This window comes from Lagopus muta, chromosome 2, assembly GCF_023343835.1.
Source record: "Lagopus muta isolate bLagMut1 chromosome 2, bLagMut1 primary, whole genome shotgun sequence".
Taxonomy (NCBI): Eukaryota; Metazoa; Chordata; class Aves; order Galliformes; family Phasianidae; genus Lagopus; species Lagopus muta.
In genome coordinates, this window is record NC_064434.1 from 32,288,167 (window position 1) to 32,309,256 (window position 21,090).

The window sequence follows — 21,090 nt, forward strand, 5'->3', positions numbered from 1 at the left end:
TACACTATTTCTTGGCCCAGTGAGCTGACATTTATAACAGCACTGTCATTTTTTCTCTTCAGAGAAAGAAATAATACTGGTAAGACCTTTCTTTTCCAGTTTTATTTTTCTTGATTTTAAGAAAAATCTGTTTTCTTGGACTAAAAATAAACAAACATCCTTCAAGCTCTTCTTCCATATGAAAACACTATCCCAGCTGGTTCTGTTATATCCCACAGAGTCCTTGGATGTTTCTCCTGAAGCCATGCTCAGTGGTTTACCCATAACCTTGCTGTCATTTATCAGTTCTTCTTCAGGCAGGCACTGCAGCACAAGAACAGAGCAATCTGTATGCCTAAGCCCACAACCATGCTGCTTCCAGCTGCCTTTCAAGACTTCCCTAGCTCTCCCCATTCTTACCCAGACTCACAGCTGCAGAGAGCTCTTCAAGCTTCCAAATCACGCTGGAAAACTACTGCTTCCCTGCCACTTTTTTCCATAGCCTGGGTGGTAGTTGGGTTGAGAGGCATGCAAGCAGGATAGCCTCAGTCCTGAAAAATGTTGCTTCAATCAAGTACATGTTGTTTCTTTAAACTTCTCTTCACTCTCAGGCAAGCTGAGAAGCAGCTTGCATTTTCTACCATTGCACTAGGGGCCATGCCATTGTTCCATCTTCCCAAACAAAGGGAAAATGGCTAGTGAGTCCAGTTCTTCCAAAGAGTTTCATACTGTCCATCACTGAAGACTTTCTACAATTGCCACTATGGTCTAGCCTGGTGATGCTACTTCAAGGTAATACAGAAAATTACTCTAAAATCATTACTTCTACATGCACAAACTTCAAATCCATATATTAGAAGAGAGTCCTTGCCCAAAGAAGCTGACATTTCTTGGGAATCAACTATCATCTATCTGTCTAGAAAAGAAGCAGCTCAGGGAGACCTTATGACTTTCTACAACTCCCCGAAAGGATGTTGTGGTGAGGCGGAGATTGGCCTCTCCTCCCAGGTAACAGAAACAGGCAAAGGTAACGTCCATAAGTTGCTCCAGGGAAGGTTCAGTTTGGATATTATGAAAAATTCCTTCTCAGAAACAGCAACGAGACATTGGAACAGCCCAGGGAAGTGGTGGCATCACTGGTCACTGTCCCTGAAGGTGTTGAAGAAACATGTAGATGCAGCACTGAGAGACATGGTTTAGTTGGCATGGTGGTAATGGGCTAATAGTTGGACAAAATGATCTTAGAGCTCTTTTCCAACCCCTGGTGATACTATGATTCTAATTGAATACATGTTTACAGTAAATCTTACCTGATGTAAAACAATATAAAATTTTATAATTTCTCCTAGCTCTGATAGTATTGTGGGTTTCTTTTCTGCACAGAATGTGACTTTACTCTCCTAAGCAGTTAAAATAAAATATCACAGTTAATCTTACAGTAACATTTATTTAATAATTATCGCATCTTTGGAAGAAGGAAAGAATGGAAATGAGCAGGTCTTCATTTGGGATATCATAAACTGCAGTCAGAAGAAAACTGACCATTTTTTGGAAGAAAACTAATGTATCATGTATAAATGTCTTCCATATATAAGCAGTTTGATTAATAGCACTGCTAGTACATTTGTAGATATTTTTTTTTTTTTTCCCAGCAATTTTTGGCAAACAATACATGTTTGGAGTATCACATTTTTTACAGGATGGTCACCAGCAGCCTCAGTACTGTTACACTTAGCCTTGCATCCTACTCCTGTCAGAGTGTTTCCCATTTTCTGTCCCTTCTTTAATAGCTTTTTTATCTTTATAGTAGAGAAAAAAAATCTAGCTGAACAAATAATGCCATAGATAATGGCAGTCTAAGCAGCTGATGAGCATTAAGCTGTAATATACATACAGGTGTAAAACTTCCAAAGCAACAAGTAGTTGCTGAGCAGATTGTTCTCCCATCAGTGTTGATGTTGTTGGAGTTCAGTACACAGTTTTTTATTGATAGCTAGATCTAATGTCCAACCCTAAAATAGAAGGTGTCTCTATCATATCAGTTCCCTTAACTTATGTGATTTGAATTGTGCATCTATTACACCCTCTTAAAGCTAGGAAACATCCAACACATTCTGTCTTGTGAAACATTTTAAAAGTCCTTCAGCTGTTCAAAAGCTTAGCAATGACAGAAACCTGGCTAAGTTAAAATAACTTGCTTAGATTTCATGAAATCATTCAACTGAATATTCTTTAATGTATGATGTTATCTATAGATAGTACTTGCTATTCAAGTTATTTGTGTCATGTGGGGTCTTCTGTATCTTACAGTTCTCAAGGAATTACCCCTGGAAAAATTCACCTAGAGTAAAAAAGATTTTAATTAAATTGCAGTAATTCAAGTTTCTAACCTGTGGATTACAAAGGAGGGCAGAAAGAACAAAGTAAAATGAAAACAAGATTTGAAAGAATAAGAAATCCACCTCCTATACATGGCAATCAAGATACTGCCTTTTACAGTCCACAGAAAGCAGATGGCGTGTGGCAGGCTGTGTAGCTGGATCACAAGCAGAGCACAAATTGTACAGCTGTGCATATCAGACAGACAGATGTTGCATTTAAAGCATTCTAATTAACCAGGCCATTCTCAGAATAAGGAGAGAGATATTGCCCAAATTGGTTGCACAACTTCTCATTCTTTTTCATTTACCCATTCAGCTAAGTGGTTCATATGCCAATAACGTCAAGCATTTGTAAAGAATGTGGATTATTCGTCCAACAGCTGGAACATCTGAAGATATTTCTCAAGTATTTGTAGCTATCCTCAGTGATTCCTGGTCAATTCATGACATTGGTATTTTCTGAATTACAGTGGGTAGATATTCAAATTAATATTAATGATATTTACTCACAATTGTGCAGTAGACTGCCAGAAAACTCGTTAAGACCAATGATAAAAAGATTTGCTTCCAGGGCATATTTTTTGCATAAAAAATGTAGCTGTCCAAATTTTATTAAATGATGGTGCAACCAGTACTCTCTCTTCAAAGGCTTACAAGTAGAACATGGTAAATCATAAAAGCATTTCTAGTTGGAAATGTCTGATTGTTTTGTAATGAAATATCATGGACAAACCTCAGAACATTTGGCTTAGATCCATTTAAGTTAAAAAAAAAAAAAAGTGTTCGCGCTTATTCCAGTCTGTAAAAACTGGGATGCATATGCTTTGATAATCATACATCACGCGAGGCATCTTGTAAAGCTGGAAATTCTGTTAGAGAAATGTCATGGTGTTTCATCCCCTCCACTTTGAATTGTATTTCCTCTAACACTTTAGAAAAAGCATATGCTGCACATATGATATTTTTAACATTCACTAACTGCAGAAATACTTCAGTTATATAAGTAATTAAATCCTTACAATGTTTGAGCAAACCTGTCCAAACTGGAAGCCAAAAGCTCCTCACTTTCAGAATGATCTTATTTTAGGTTATGATTGTCTGGACCATTTCTCAAAAGCATGAATTGAGATTGTTCCCCAGTTAATTTACTCCCCAGCTGTGGCCATCAACAACTGCCATTCTATTTCACCAGCAGCCACAATATATACATCTTCATTTAAAACTTTAAAGTATAGCCAGTTTGGAAGGTAATGCCAGACAATGACACTCTTTCAGGAAAAGAGTTTTTAAACAAGAAGTATATCCAGATCTAAAAATAATACAACCGTACCGTGGAAGTATGCAGCTACACTTGCTCATATCATCACAAAATTTCTTTTCCAGTCAAATGATTCCCTAGCTATCCTATCCAAAAGGTTTATATGCTTTCAAACAGGAGAAATAGTAATCAAGACACTTGATCAAATCATCTTTCTTTGTGGAAGGAGAGAAGACATACTTTCAGAGGAAAGCTTTTTTCGTTGGTTAGAATAAAAACAGCAAGCATGGCTGTAGAATAAAGTTTTGTCTATCTAATTTAACTTGAATTACAAATAAAATGATCTTATTATCAGAACTTTCCATAAACATGAGTATTTGCAATTGCCTTAGCAATTAATAACACAAACTCTAAAAAAGCAGGATCCTATTCAGTGTAAACTAATGCAGCTCAGTTTAAATAAGGCACCATCAACTTACACTTGATAAGAATTTGACCTCAAAAGGAGCTGCAACTGTGTAAGAAACTATGAATAAAGGATCTAGCAGGCATGTATAGTACATAGACGAGGGAAAGTGTACACATTTATGCCAAAAAATACTCTAAAGTTTTAAAATAAGCTGATAACAAAGGCAGACCTCACAAAAAAATTAAAAAGCACAGAAATCTCCATTGAAATTAGAGGAATCCAACTTGGGACCATCAAGTTTTGAGCAAACAAGCTAAAGAAAGAGATGAAGGAAGAAAAGGGTCCAGGGTCTAAGTTACTCCTCTCCTGGTGAAGCTACCGTATGCAGAGATGCTGATGCCTTGAGTGCTTAGGTGATGATGGTTGCTCACAGAAGGGTGGTCATCACAGGAAGCAAGGAAGCCAAACAACTGCAGCTGAAGGAAAAGGATGTATTCAGAACTTTCAGCAGATATCTTTATTTCTGCAAATAATAGGAAAATGCTGAGTTCAGACAGATAGCCCCAAATTTTCCACTAAAAAGCAAATGAGACTTTTTTCAGGTCTGCATCTGACATCCCTTTTTATTTTTGAAGTGATCCAGAAATTATCATTGGAGCTGATGATTGGCACATCTTCATAAGCCAAAAGCCTATACTCTTCTTCTACTGATAAGGATTCACACAGGACTACGCAAAGTGGGACCTACGCTGACTGAACCTGCACTGCACCCAGCTCCAGCATCAGGTGTTAAAGCACAAGAGCACTACTCGGTATTTTTAACATGTAGTTACTACAAAGTAATGTATGTGCTGGAAAATATAGGCCAATTTTGAGAAAATAAATCTCTAATTATTTTAAAAAGCTGGCAAAATATCTCTTGAATAAGATTCTTCTGGAATTTTCATTAAATGTTTTGTCCTATTTGAAGAATAAAGCAAGTAGGAGAATATCAAAGTTTCCTCTGGGACAGAAGTTACAAATTTAGTTCTGCAAGAGTAGACAAAAATAGAGTTGTCACAACAAGGAAAGATATATCTTTTCCATGCATACATACATTTCAACTCTCCTGTCTCCCTGTTTTCCAAGATTTTTTCTACTCTAAATGGCACTTGGCTTTTCCTTGTTAACCTTTATATCAGTCTATATATTCATGGTTCTCAAACTCAAGAAAAAAAAATTATGATTTGTATATCAAAGAAAATTAAGATATGCAGTAACACCAAGCTGACAGGTAATGAACTGCAGTTATTTGAGTGAGCTACAAAAAGGAACTTCTACCAAGCCAGAAAGCCCAAAGACCAAGTAGCACTGAAAATAATGCCCTCCATTTATTTTCCTGAACACCAGGTCAGAGACAAAAAACACAGTAACACTATTAGATAGAGCAAATTCTCAGCTACAGAACATTCTTTTTCAACATCACCATCATTAGCTGTGCATTTTCACCATCAGTGAACAAGTGCTGCATGCTCATAAGCATCTGCACTAGCAGAGGTGACCCACAGACACTGTTGCCACTGCTGAATTGCACCTCCCACAGCCTCACTGAGCTCACATTCACTGTTTGGCCTCCATAAACAATCAGCAGGTATTGATGAATGCCAATGAGCACTATTTATTTATTTACTTACTTACTTAATATTTATTTATTTCTCCTCAACCCCGAGGTCACCTCTGGCTTCTTGTTGGCTCTCCTCACAGGAATAGAGTCTTGGCTCTTTCTCCCAGTAGAAGTGACACACATTTCAGTATGCAGTCACCCTGCATTGCAGTGCCCGAGGATACTGGTGCATGGCAAGCTGGACATAAAGCCACAGCGTGCCCTGACAGCCCAGAAAGCCAACTGAATTCTGGCCTACACCCAAAGAAGCGTGGTAAACCAGGAGAGGGAGTTAATCCTGGCTGTCTATTCTACACTGGTGTAACTTCACCTGGAGTACTGCAACCCAAGGTGAAGTCCTTGATACAGGAGAGACATGGACCTGTTGGAACTTGTCCAAAAGAGGGACACAAAAGTGATCCAAGAGAAGGTAGGTAGGTAGGTAGTCTGCCCAAGAGGGCACACTTTCAGTATCTAAAGGGAGGGAGTTCAGGGTGGGTGGAAAAGGGGGCTATAAGAAAGAAGGGGACAGACTCTTACAGATTCTTTAAAAGGCTATGTTGTGATTGGACAAGGGGAAATGGTTTCAAACTAAAAAGAGGGGATATTTAGATTGGATATAAGGAAGAAGGTGGTTTTTTTTGTTTGTTTTTTTAGGATGAGAATGGTGATGAGACAACGGAACAGATTTCCTTGAGGTGTGTGAATGCCTCATCCCTGGAGATATTCAAGGTGGGGGATCTGAGCTGTAGGTGTCCCTGTTCATTGCAGGGTAATTGGACTAGATGACCTTTAATGGTCCCTTCCAATTTAAATGATTCTATAAGAGAATGTTGGGAGCTCTACAGGGAGACTATATTAGGGTAGCAAATAGCGCAACTCAAAGCAGTTCCCTGTTTACAGTTAAAGCCTTACTCTGTACCAATTTATATGATGCCAAAAGAGTTTTGAGTCAGTTTAATTTTTTTAAGTTAATACGGAATTCATACTACAGAAAAGTCAAGGCTGTGAATTATTTTAACACTACCCAGCACACTGTACAATATACTATAACAGTTCTCATATCCTTGGTATGCTCGCGTACTACCAGTTACACCCCGAGCAGAATGAGCTTTATGTTATCAAAATTGCTTTTGCCTGCCAAATCTGACTTTACAAGCTTCTGATGAAATGCTAAACACATCATTTATAGAGTATTCTCATTCCATATAGATACTTGGGAGCTATTTCAGTTGCTGTGTTTTCCTTCTGAAGCTTCATTATCTGACTGAGAAAACCATTTGCCCAGCATGGTTTTGGGCAAAGAAAACCTCATGGGTGTACACCATAATATCTCAAACAAAACATAAACCAATAGAAATGTCCTCACTATTTTTTTTGTTGGCTTTCTTTTGTTAGTAATAGTGCAATTCACACAAGCTGCATGACATAAGCTACTGTTTGGAGCCAGCCCTCAGCATTAGGCATTTCTATTCCATAGTCTGTAAATATTTTTTTAAGTTCCAATCAATTTGCCATCTCATGTGATACATCAACACATGGCCTTTTAAACGAAAATGTCTATGATGCAAGTTGTACAGCTTGCATTAAAAAAAAACAATTTTTTCTGCACCCTTCTGTTTTATTTTGTTAGTAACTCAATTAAGACAATTAGAGCAAGGTACTGAATATACATAATTCTGCCATCTGACTACAAATTGAGATCGAAGAGACAGCTGTAGTGCAAGGCTGGGACAATACTGTTATGTCTCTCCATTGCCAGGTCAGGAATCCTCAGACCGTGGAGGCACTCCCACCAGGTGATTCTCAGTAACCAGATAAATCAGAAGTTCTGTTTTGTTCATAAAGGAAGGCAATAGACAAGGCAGTCTTTGTATACCTTGTTGAAATATCTACCAGACAAATGCAGAATAATTAAGCATTCTCAGCTGATCATTAAATGACATTTGGAAGACTCGTTTTGTCTACCCATACTCATCATTTTAGCTGCAATTAAAATAAAAGTATTTCCATACTGAAGTCCAGCAGATTATATCATAATGGTTATAATCTTCCTCAATTTTATAAATATATATTTTAATATACATATATCTACATGTGATAATTTTGTTTGTATTTTGTTCTCCTCAGCAGAACAGCATTAAAATCATTGACTGTTTAAATAGAATGAGTGGATATTTTTGTCTAAATAATCCTATTCACAAGCAGCTGAGATTAACCATGACTTTGGCATTTTGGAGCAATTATACTGACATGGATCATGCAAACTTTTGAGTGACAAAATCCTTGTCTGGAAAGAGAAAAAAGGAACCTTGGGATAACTGATTACTCAGAGTATATTTTAAAAGGTCCCAGAAAGAAAGACTGAGATTTAGAGCTTTACCATTCTTCATTGTATTTGCAATAGATCCAGATAAACAAAACAAAACAAAAAAAAAGCACAACAAACACACAAAAAAGGAAATGACAAGAATCCCTGAGACTGAAGGGATGGAGCCGTTTCTGTGACCAACTACAATCCAGGCTCACTGTTTTGTATACCCACCCTTCTCAGTGATCAGAAAAAAAATAAAATACACCATTGAACCATGGAAAAGTGACTGAATTATTTAATAACATAAAGCAAATTCTTATGTAAATGAAATTATGATTTAGGTTTTCAAAGTCCATGTTTGTCCTAGACTGGAGTTATATGGAAACAGGGTGTAGGAAAAAATGGGTTTACCTGAAATATCAGTGCTGTGGGAAGGGCAACCAGGCAGAATCTCAGTGTACCTAGGAAAGTGAAGAAATACCGTCCCACTGTTGACCAAAATTACTATACTGATCAGGCACCTACAAAATTATTAAAAATTAAAAACAGTAGTTTTGAGGACCATAATTTGAGACTCCAGCTTTCTGTGCATGCTAGGTTAAGTCAGTTACATTTAGAAAAAAAAAAAAAAAGAGATGAAGAAAAGTAGTTCAAAGATTTCAAGGATTTTACTAATTCTTTCTCTAGTGTTACATAATTTACTAATGCAACGGGAGTAAATGGAAGAAGAAACTGTGCATATTAGTAGGATTTAAAGTGCAGTTTATTTCCAATTCACAACATGCTTGTTTAGATTGCCAGATTTTGCCTGCAAACTCTTATCAAAGGGAAGTAGACTAATGTTGAAATATTGCTTTGCTTTATGAAAAAAACGGGGCTTTTGAGTGTCTGGTTACTGACCATAACCTGGTGGAATAACTGTTCTAGGAAATATGATGCTTGCCTATAAATGTAATTGCCAAGAAGAGTATTTATCTAGTATTATCTAGTGAAAAAATCTGAACATGAAAATAAGTCATTTTTGCACAAGACTGGAAGTTCTTCCATATTCCCACCATACGAAGCAGCACTGACTACCAACAAAGGAAAGGTGTTAAAACATGCGCAGATAATGTCTGATGATTGTGCAGAGGAAATTAAGCAAACATAGAATATTAAGTAAATTAAGTGTAATAGCAACAGGCAAAGATTCACTAGAAAATGAATCAAGAAAATATCCCCATTGAAAAGAAAAAATACAGAACTCAGCCTGCAATATCAAAGCATGCACTTTTTTAAAAAGATCAAGCTGAAGACTTGTGGAGAAAAAGTACAAGAGGAAAATTGTTTGAAGTGGGAGATTAAGACAAAACAAGTTAAAAGACATACTTCTAGCTGAGAAGGTGCTTTGGGAGTTAAAGAATTAGGAAAGGTGGTAAAAACAGAAAATGAAGAACTCCAATGAGGAGTGCAGATTACATTGTAAAGTGAGAAAATTTTATATCATAGTATCCCTGAGTTCATTCATGTTCTTAAAGCTTGCTCAGTATTTCACTAAGAGTGGCCTTTATAATAAAGAGACAAATTAAACAGTAATTTCCAAACTGGTTTGAAAAGCCTTCTATTCACTTCATACTCAGTTATTAGTTGTTTTGTAATCAACTTTGTTTTTCTCACAGTAATGTTACAGCACAATCAAGAACTTCCAATTCTCGCTTTACAGATGGCAAAATTAATTATGATCCTTAACAAGAAGAACATATTTGTACTATGAGTTGAAATATGCTAAGTATGAGTAGAGGGACATCCAGCATCAAATGACACTTCTTTATGAAAGCATTCTGCATGACCTACTTTCCTTTCCAGTTGTATCTTGGCCTGGTGCTAACACCACTCCTCAGCAAAATATAGGCGTTCAACATCTTTGAAACAAAGCAGGTTTGACAGCTGAAAACAAGGACTGAAAACTAGTTCAGTTTGTTTTCAACCACAAGTCAGCACATGAAGACAAGTAAGAATCACTCTCCTGACATAACAAAAAAGATAGTTAATAGGTATTTTTGCAAAGCACTGTATGTGAATTTAAGAAATATCAGAATTGAAGCTTGTCAATTACTCCAATAGCTATGTGCGTAATTTATTAAATAACCATATAAATCCATTTAAAAATGTTCATAAATTCACTCATATATACTACTCTTATGTAAGGACACATCTTGCATTGTATGCAGAAAGTAGAAAAACAGAAACACAAATTCAGACTTCCAAGACTCACTGTATGATGTCTTCAAGCCAATGGTTTTATTTGCTGTTGCATTCACTCATGAATATTTAGGTAAAACTTAAGTAAGTTTTTGCTTCCCTTTCCTTGTCTTTTAGACTTTTATTCCTAAAAAATTGTTTGTTTAAAAAGACAAACTGGATAGTATTTTTAAGGATTTCCAAATACTTGGTACATTGTTTAATGCATTTTTATTCCTCATTTTTTCCTCTAAAATAATCAAAGGAGCCTAAAAATATTTAGGTAAGCTAAAAAACTTGAAAACCTAATGTCTTTTCAATCTGACAAAGATGTCCAGTGAATAGATAAATATGATACCATTGTGCAGCATAGATAAGTAAGTAATATCCAAGTTCAATTCAAAAAAGCATCTATAAGGGTAGCTCTGAATGTAGCAACTCCTGTTTTATTTTTTTTTTGACCCACAATGTCAGAAGCAGATATTGGTGGTATTATAGTACAGGTTGAACTTTCCCATCATTATTCAATTACATTTTGTTGCTTTGAAACAGATATCAGCAGAGGGACTGTCTGATGTGGAAGCGCAGATGAAGAAAAGGTGTGTCCTTGAATTTCTCCGTGCAAAAAAAAATGGCACCCATTGACATTCATTGACGCTTGATGAGCATTAGTGAAGCCCAAACAGTGGATGCAAGCTCAGTAAGGCTTGCATGGGTGATGCCTTTCAGCAGAAGTGACAGGAATGGTGGATCACTTGATCACTTCTACTGGTGCAGATGTTTACAAGTGTGGCATGCAGGCTCTTGTTCCTTCCTGATGAAAAGATATAGCTAATAGTGGTGAATATGTTAAAGAAGGTTTTTTACAGCTGAGAATATGCTCTATCAAATAGTGTTCTTCTGGTCTTTGTAACTTGTAGTTTCCATGGAATTAATTAAAAGGCATTACTTTCAGTGCAATCTACTATAAAATTTTACAACTTCCCTAATATTTTTTCTGAGCTCCTAAATGCTTAAAATTACCTAGAAACCACAAACCCACTAGTTGTGCTGGATAAATGCATTTAAAAGTTTAAAAAGTTAAAAAAGTTAAAAAATAAAAGTTAAAACTGCATTTTCTTCATTCAGTTACATTTTAAAGCCATTTTAAATTACACATGCTTTCTTAATACAAACTGTTTTGCTTACTAAGAAACAAAATTGATTTTGACATGTTCTTGGCAATACCAGGTAAAGTATTTGCAGATAGGCCAACAGTCACACAGAAAGAAGAGCTGAACTCACCGCACTGATAAAGGAGCTCTCTGGTGATGCATCAGTCCTTCTCAGGAAGCAATGTAGGCCCAAGAGATGATCTCCTTTCAGTTGCTGTCCTTACATGAGCACAGGGTTACTCCACCCTGAGTCCACCCCTTCTGGTCTGGTTGGGAGCACAGGTGGAAACTATGTGTCTGTACTCCCTTGGCCAGCCACACATCTTCACCAAGTGCTCAATCACCAGTTTGAGCCCTGACCTAACAGTTCCCCTACACTAACGTACATATGATGCAAAGTTATGCATTTAATCAAATTTAGTATAATGATGTGAATATTTGACCTTTCAACTTCAACAATCTGTAAGTATTTAAAACAAATCAATCAATAAAGTATATTTATGTTTTTAAAGTCTTGCAGCATTAGCTCCTGACCATCACAAGTCTTCAGCATTTTATTTACCGGTTAGTAGTAGGTACTACACATTAGTTTGTCATATATTTAACTCTACTTATAAATAACTACTACTGTGAAGAAAAACTGTCCCATGAATAGTGCTTTTATCAGGAGAGAGCAGACCTCTCTAAATTGCTGGGTGTTCATCCAGACCTCAAGAATAACTTCATTGCTTCCAGGTATAAAACAGTGAAACTACAGCTAGGAAGACCCCACGAAGATATTTAGCCTATCCCAATGCCAAAACAGGGTTGTTTTGTCCTACTTGATACTTCATGTCTGAAAGAGAGCCATTCCTCAGGAATGGTTGCAGGTCAATGACCAGTTCAAAGGCATTTTGATAAATCCTGCCAAATGTTGTATCATGGAGGATGGTGATCAATTAACCTAACCAACTGGCACAGTAGCATCACAAGTAATCAGAACTTTCTTCTCTGGTACAAAAAAGTACCATCCCTCAGGATGGTTGCCATCTTCTCTTATTTTTCCTTTTTCTCACTTGGCATTACAGAAATCTCAAAAAAATACCCCAATATCTTCATCTGATCTGTTTTCCATATCTCCATTTCCTGAATGATTATAAAAAAATGAATCTTTTCAATAAAATTTGTTTCCATTACAGTCAGATTCATCAATTTGTAAAGTTGGACAGTTCCTATAAACAATCATTCATTCCTCCATCTTACATGATTTTTATTAAAATTTTCCTAGTCTTGTTAACAGACTCTCCTCATATTTCTGTGGTTTGTTCATTTCCAGGAAGAGAGAATTATTTGTTTTTCTGATTTTCTGTGGGTTGTTCTCCAGTGTCCCTCTTTAAGACCGCCCCAAAGTTCGATGCTTTGTTCAACATAATGCAAAGCTTTATAAATCTCTTTAGTCACTACCCCAATCTTTTTCTAAAGTCATTTGAGAACTTCCTTTACTTTTCTGCAGTGGGATTTGGGTAGGGCTCTCCTTTCAAAGCCTGTAGCGAATCAGTCTGCTCTTTTTTTCCCAATTGTTGCAGTTCAGTTTGAAATGTACCATCACAGACTTCTCAATCTTACTTTCATTTAACCATGTAGTTGAAAAGTCTTGGCCTTATTCCCACCAGGACTGTTTTCTTACTGAGTAGCTGTATGCATTTTAAAAGGCCAATTCAGCTGAAAAGATATTATAATGCATGTTAAGTCTGAGATGACACTTCTCCGAATTCCTGTATTATTTTCTATTCTCTACCAAAAAGAAAAATAAATAAAATCTGTAACAAACAATTTGGTTAATAGATGTTGAGATCTCACAAAGGATTTGTCACAAAAACCTTTTAGAAAAGAGATTTTCAGGTAAGGCAAGATGTGTTCAGGTATGTACTTGGTCCAGCTTGTACCCTGTTGCCCTGACTTCCAGCTCTGTGCCATAGCATCATGATTTCCCACCATGACTGAATGCTTATTAAATGGAGGATGTTTTATAATTGCAGAAAATGCCAGTATTATGGGGTAATAATTAGTGATACTGCAATTTTTGGAACTCTGATAAGAAAAAAAGAGCTTAAAAAGCTAAAAGCAGATGGAGTTAAGTAAGGGAATATCATCTTGCAAAGGCTGAAAATGTGTGACAAAACATGTGCTTTCATTTGTGTAAGCATACAAACTACATAAACACACATGCAAGCAATTGCTTTTCATTCTGGCTTTTCATTCTACCTCCATTTCCAGTGCTTCCAGCTGAAATTCTGCTGTATTAATCTGATTTCTTCATGTGTTACCAGCATTAAAGATGAGCTTGCTCTCATTAATCTCAAATATGGATTTTGCTACCCCTACCACAAATTTGAAGTTAATGTTGTGCTCTCTTCTCAGTCTCACACACATTTTAAGAAACACACACATAAATTGTGATTCAAGATTACTGAAGGCCCTCCTGCCTGGTTGAACTCTCCTAATGATTTTAATTATAGGATATCCCAGTAACTACCAGCAAGAATGAACAGTTATTGTTGAAATGAGTTTTAAAGAAGTAAAATTTTTGGAGTCTTGGTTAAAACTCAATTGAAAATTTTTTATTATGTACAAGGAAAAAGTTGAAAATTACCTCTGTTCATGCATGGTTCAGCCTGGAAAAACTAGCAGTGCTAATGTTTAGTCTAGAAACAAAAAAAAAAAACCTAACCTGTACACATTGTCAGCTAACATACATGTTAAAATACACATATCTGCTTTTGTAGATTCCCCTCTCTGAACATTAACTTCCATTTCCCACTGATTTTCCATCTGAATTATGAAATGAGCCATTTGGTCAGCTCAATGACAGCAAGGAGCCACAACTAAAACATCCGCTAATTCAGTGGGAAAGTTTTATGTATCCTGCAGTTCTTTATCTTTAGGAAAACAATCTTATATCCTGGTGTTAGGGAGTCTGGCACAGTACAATAATGTTATTTTCATCAGTGTAGACACAGTAAATAACCCTCTGACCCAGCTTGGAAGGTGCAGCCATACACATATACTACACATATATTAACTTATGGTAATGCCTTGAGAATTGCACTTAGGCTTTTAACAGTACCATTATGATCACATAAGTGATTACCTTTTCTTACTCAGAGGATCCTCTATTTGCATTTGAGATGTAAGATGTTTGCTAAAGTTGGTGAAGATTTTGCCACTGTTTTAGTCCTAATGACATTATGAGACAATATTTTCTGGGAGCATCAACAAGACTCTCACTTCCCACATCCATTTAGAAAATTTAGGCTGGTCCCAATTACTAACCATTTATTAATGCTGAAATGTTAAGTGCCAAAGGCTCTCTTTAAAATTTCTAGCCAAGGATTTAGCAGGCAAGAAAATTACCGTTTTACTAATGTATTAAACCCAAACTATGTTTAAGCTGTTGAGAGGAAAGAAGAGGAAATCATGGAAGCTAATAACATCAGTGGTACAGTGTGCGGCATGCATCACGCACAGAATACATCCACACTTTTAGCAAGGTGATGCCAAGTGCTTTTCTAGCTTCTTACTAACTTATTAGTGGCTGTGCCAAGGAGTGGTGGAAGACCTGCCAACTAAGAAATGATGATATTTAATTCTACTGTCAAAAGAAATCAGGAAAGTTGCATGGAAACATCGTGGACTCACTTGTGAGCTTTTCTTATCAAAGGGCAGAGCAGTCACCACTGTGCTGAAGGTAAGATACCCTTGAGTCAAGTGAAACAGCAGAACTAATCTTAGCATCAGCAGGGCAGCCTGCTCTTCCTCTGCTCTTACTTTGCAGCACTGAAATGCCCTTCCTGGAGGAGGCAGTCGTCCCACTGAACATGTGCTGGCACAAATACTCATCCTGCAGTAAAAGATGGCAGAGAACAAAGAGAAGGCACCATCCCTTCATTTTCAAGCAAGTAAAGCAGCAATCTTCTGTTGTGGACCACCCTGGGACACGGTGCAATTCATCCTCTGCCCATGGTAATAGCAAAAACCACAACGGAAATAATGGCATTCAAAAAAGCAGAGGTGATTTCTCAGGACAGGGTCTATAAGTAAACTTCAGAAAAGGCTGTAACCATATTCATACTAAATACATACTCTGACTGGGAGAGAATAAGGAGTTTCAGTCCCCCTTCTGAGCCGGTCATGGTACAGGAATTGCTGTCTGGTATGACTGCCTTCCTTGTTACTCTATCTACAAAAATAAAGCACAACAAAGTGGGTGAAAGAAAAGCAGGAAAATACACCTATGTCTCTCACTGTAGTGCAAGAGGAGAAGGGCAAACTTTGAGATATGTGTTCCCCATCCTTCAGGGCTGAAAGGACCTTCTGTTGTCCCAGGACCTTTCATGTATTACTGAGCAGAATACACTCATCACAGAAATCTTTGCAGGCAGTGCAGAATTTGCACAAGTAAGTGCCATCATTAGGAGAAAACAGAATTACAGAATTAGTCAGAAGGAAGCATCATAAAAATCGGAGATACATGCACTTCCATAAAATTGAAATAGAATAAAGAATTTTGAAGAGTAAACTCTTCAAAAGGGCTGACAATAGCAGGACTAGGGGAAATGGTTTTAAGTTGAAGGAGGGAAGATTTAGGTTGGATGTTAGGGGGAAGTTCTTTACTAGGAGAGTGGTTAGGCCCTGGAACGGGCTGCCCAGGGAGGTTGTGGATGCCCCGTCCTTGGACGTGTTTAAGGCCAGGTTGGACGGGGTCCTGGGCAACCTGATCTGAATGTGTATGTTTGGTGGCCCTGCTAGGCAGGGGGGTTGGAACTACATGATCCTTGGGGTCCCTTCCAACCCGGGTGATTCTGTGATTCTGTGATTCTGTGTGAATTCACTGCAGGAGAATTAACTGAAACAAAATGAGAGGTTTATTTATGTATTTTCAAATGCAGCAAATTCATCATAATGATTATGCATAAAAATTAATAAGTGGTTCTGGAAAATAGCATTACTGCAGCAGTTGCTGTGTTCTTCAGGTATTTTCTATGAGAAAGCCATATCTGTTTATCTACAGCGAAACTGGCAAGTTTTTAAAAGAGGTTTTGCCAAAAACTTTTGTTAACCATAACATATGAGAATGTAAGAACATATGCCATGTCTTCTGGGCATGATTATAGTCTAACTTATGGCAACATAAATCATGAGTTACTTCAGAGAAGCTGAAAAGATTCAGTCAGAAAGAAAATCAAAGCCAGAGTGCTCTGAGCTGATTGGGATGGGATACAGGTGTGAGGGTGTAACAGCTCTGTAACTTTCCCTAAGATATCTTTTATTGAAGGGACAAAGTTGCCAAGAAACTGGCTGTTCTGTTGGGGGAAAAAAAAAGAAAAAAAAGAGGCACAAATGTGAAGAGGCAGCACCCCATGAATTTTGCATCTCCCTGTTAGGTTTTCTTCCTGCCCTAAATGCCTTGTCGCTTTTAACCTGCTGGTCATGCACCCCGTTAACCAAGTGGGGTCATGTGTTTAGCAGGCTGTTTTTCTTCCATCACATCTAAGAACCGGACTTCAGAATTAACACAACTTGTTAGTTCATATGTTTGGCACCATATGTTTGGCTAAGGACCTCTCTCTCTCAATATTTTATGGTTGAAATTGTGAATAAAGTAGGAAAAAGTACTTAATGCTGAATCACCCTCATCTCTAAACCAACATTTCTTTATGAATGACTGAAATTCTCCTGAAGCATGCAATGCTGGGAAGTAAAATAATCACACTCACGAATTTCCATGTAGTCTTGTGAGAACAGCTTAGCTAAAACCTTGGCCAAGATGAACTAACTCAAAGGTATTTGTGTGTGCTAAAAGTAAAACAAAAATCTGAATATATTTTCCCTCCCTTTCACTGCCACCCCTTTGTCAGCCTCCCAGAACATCCTGTGTTGTGGGTCAGAACTTCAATAAGGTGGCAGGGTGGTATAAATTATAGTGCCTTTCCTCCATGAACAGTAAAGAATAAAAGCAAAGAGAGTGAACTGTAAGTCTAGCTGACAGTTTTGCTAACTCTGGGAGCCACCAAGGATGGGCATGGTGGGATTTGTGGGAGCACAGGCTCCCATGCTCTGTTGTCACCACTCATCCACAGCATGGGAAGGGAAGGGAAACAGGGTTAACTTCTCTTTTCCTGGCCTTTCAAAACTCAGATAACAAACCTAAATGATTCTGGGATAAAAAGAGTCCATCAAACCACAGCATATAAACAGTTTTTTTCTCTACAGAATCTGTTTGTGCACTGTTTTTTCCAATAGCGTTTCATGCTAGCCACTGCAACCTATCTTCTCCCTGATGTAATGAATGTCAGCTTGTGCTGGCCAGAGGCCACCACTCTGCAAGATTCCTCTCCATGGCGCTGGGGATCGGACCAGAAACACAATCATTTCAAGATGCAAAGCACCGAGAGGTGCCACCAAATGCAAATTCACTCAGTCAAAAAAACCCATCCTCCCGCAATAACTTTGCCACAGGCTTTAAGTGAGACTAAGTATCCTATGCCCTCCAATAGCCTAGTGTGAGCACAAAAACTGTGTCCGGCACGAGTTAATCTGACAAAAATGCAGCTCTCAGCTCAGACTGGCTGTGGATCAATCCTTCCCCGGCAGGTGAGAAAGCCAGGCACGGAGCTAGACCGTGTGGAACCGCAGCTGAGACAGAAGTTTGGCGACAAGCACAGTATCACTCCGACAGGGTGAAAACATTTTGACAGATGAGCTTTACACCAGAAATTTCAATTCCTGTCAAAATCAAAACATCTCAAGGGAATGTGTTATTTTTTAAGACATTTTTCTGCAAGTGCCAAAATCTTTTCAACTCTCTTTTTTTTATTTTTGCATTTTAAAAGCAACAAAATGTTGTGTTTAGATACAGCAAAAATTTTTTTTCTATTTTCATCAGCTGGTTTTATGACATTTTTTGTGACACCACATAGTAAAATGTGAATTTACTGTAGCTGATAATTTTATATTATGATATGTCAACATAATCATAAAACACTGTCAAAACATTATGTTTCCTCAGTTTTCATTTCATAAAGACTTTAAGACTTTCATTTTACTTTAACTCAGGATGCAATAAATGAAGTAGTATCATAATTTATCACCGGGTAAGGATTCTATTTTGTGAACTGTTGGTACACAATATTACTCCTCAATTTTATAATACTGCACTTCAGAGAGTAACACAAAAACCCTCCTCCACCTGAAAATGACTGGAAAAGGTTCTTTTTTACTGCTAAAACAACATGAAAACTAAACCAAAAAAGATAAATATTTGTCTTTTTTTTTGTCAAGTCTGAAAAGACTGAGTTTCAGATAAGCCATGTGGTACACTGGAAGAATTCAGTATTTTAGGGATATTGATAAAGAGTAACTGATAAAGAATTTTTTTCCAATTTTAATTCTATCCCAGTGACTTCTGCAACACCCATAGCTCTGGTCTCTCAGAATTGCTATTCTTTCCTGCTTCTGATATGGGCTCAGATGTGAAAGCACATGAAGTGGAAAGCGATAGTGAAACCTACTTGAGGAATAAAATAAGCTTTGCAAATGAATAACAGGAGACCATTCAGGTGATTAGCATGCGGATTTTTAAGCTTTAGTTAATATAAAACTAACATTTCCCTTTTTAAATTTTGCATGTTATATACAAAATATTTTGAGGTGATTATTCTTTTTTAATATTTGAAGTAGAATTTTAAACAAACAAACAAATAAAAAAAAAACTGGAGATGAATTAACTGGTGAGGCCACAACTTGATTACTGTGTTCAGTTTGGGACTTCTCACTACAAGAAAGACATCAAAGCCCTGAAGTGTGTCTAGAGAAGGGCAATGAAGCTGTGATGGCTCTGGAGCACAAGTCTTATGGGAGTGGACTGGGATTGTTCAGTCTGCAGAAGAGGAGGCTCAGGGGAGACTTTATTGCTCTCTTCAACTCCCTGAAAGGAGACTGTGGTGAGGTGGGTGTCAGTCTCTTTGCCCGTATAAGTAGGAATAGGACTAGAGGGAATGGCCTCAAGTTGCAACAGGAGAGATTCAGGTTGGATGCTAGGATTGATTTATTCCCAAAAAGGTTCTGAGGTGCTGGAATGGGCTGCTCACGAGGGTAGTGCTATCACTGTCACTGGAAGTGATCTAGAAACTTGTAGATGTGTACTAAAGAACACGGATAGTGGACATGGTAGTGGTGGGCTGGACTGAGTGGTCTTAGAGGTCTTTTGTAACTTAAATGATTTCATGATTCTGTGATTCTGTGAATTAATAGATTCATATCTTTAGTTTTATGAAGAAATCTGCTGAGGACACTAATTAATTATCAAGTTAATATCTCTTTCTATGCAGTAAACACAGACAACCAGCTCAAGCCACTTTGTTCCTACACTGTCCTTACAAGTTAACGCATCACATCTCTATCCAGATGTTTTAAGGTAATGGGATTCATTTTCCATCTTTTCTTTTAAAGGAATGTATATAAATATATATATGTGTGTATATTTTTAACAGTGCAAAACAATTTCTAGCTCAGTGACCTCAATTCTTACCCTAAAGAAGTGAAAATTTTGCCTTTTCCTTTTGTCACACTTGCCAGACTTTATGAGTAGGAAGCAAAGAAGTAGACATTTGTCAGACTTTCAGTTACCTAAAATACTTATTACTTAGAGTTACTTCAGTGTCCTTGAAATTTCTAAACCATAGGAAGTAAACTGTGCAGGCATGGTTTGAAGAGACAAGGTTTAAATGGTGCTTAATTCCTCTTCCAATTTTGGGAAATGAGATCAAGGATGTTAAGAGAAAGTCCTTCTCACATCAGAATTGCTGATGTGTCATCAAACAGGAAAAATAATATGTTGCACATCCCTGAAACACAGTAGTGATCCTTATGTTTAAATATCATAGTCCTAGAGTTAATGTCTTGTTATATGGCAAATACACTCCATTTAATGCAAATGTAACAGATGCTTTTCTCTGCTAATGAGAGGATTACAAGCCACTAGGAAGCTGTTGTGCAGGACATTAAATACCTGTTAAGTTCATCACACATTTTCCCATGTTCCTCACTTGAAACCAGTCAGATAACCTCCATCAGTTTGTGACTGAAGGGGGAAACGCCTCCTGTAAGTAACCCACTCTTTCAATCTTTTTGATTTTCAGCACAAAGACAAAAGTTAAAAAAAAAAAAAAAAAAAAGGTTTTCAGTTATTTTTGTTAGGCCCTGAGCCAGCATGCTATCTACTCAAGGAATGTTTCACCATCCTCTAAAGCAAGGACTAAAACGGACAAACTTTCCCACAGATTCTGCCAACGTGTTTCAATTCTGCCTATAACAACAATCCTGCTATTCCCAGCACCCGGTTTCTTGTGAGCAGACAATCTCAGCCCAGCTAAATTTATATTAAGAATTTATACTGAAATGTAAATTTCAACTTCATTTCCCTCTCTGTTTTTCATTTCCCTCTGTGTGAGATATCTATGCAAACACTGCTAACTTCACCATCAGCACAGCAAAACCATGCGGCTTTAAAACAAACAGGAGTCTCTTGTGAACAGGGACAAACAGTCTAATTAGCTATTAGTATTTCAATGTCATGCAACCATGGGAAGACTTGGCAGTGTCCACATCTTGCTTGAGCTGAGCAGAAAGTTAGCCTAAACATGACTGAGTCAAAGGTAATGGGGAAAGGTGATTTCTACCTGGAAGGGAATAA

General features: G+C 37.4%; 1 protein-coding gene and 1 long non-coding RNA gene across 2 annotated transcripts in view; one reads left to right on the forward strand and one right to left on the reverse strand.

Moving 5' to 3' along the window:
* The window catches only part of BCKDHB (branched chain keto acid dehydrogenase E1 subunit beta), a 1,150,961-nt gene that overhangs the window by 495,216 nt on the left and 634,655 nt on the right, over positions 1–21,090 (forward strand). The gene's annotated exons all lie outside the window — the stretch shown is intronic.
* On the reverse strand, positions 1,479–11,577 carry LOC125688664 (uncharacterized). The gene is made up of 3 exons (XR_007374830.1): positions 11,488–11,577; positions 8,395–8,444; positions 1,479–4,550 (listed from the first exon to the last, which is right to left on the reverse strand). It is a non-coding gene; the product is annotated as an uncharacterized LOC125688664 (long non-coding RNA).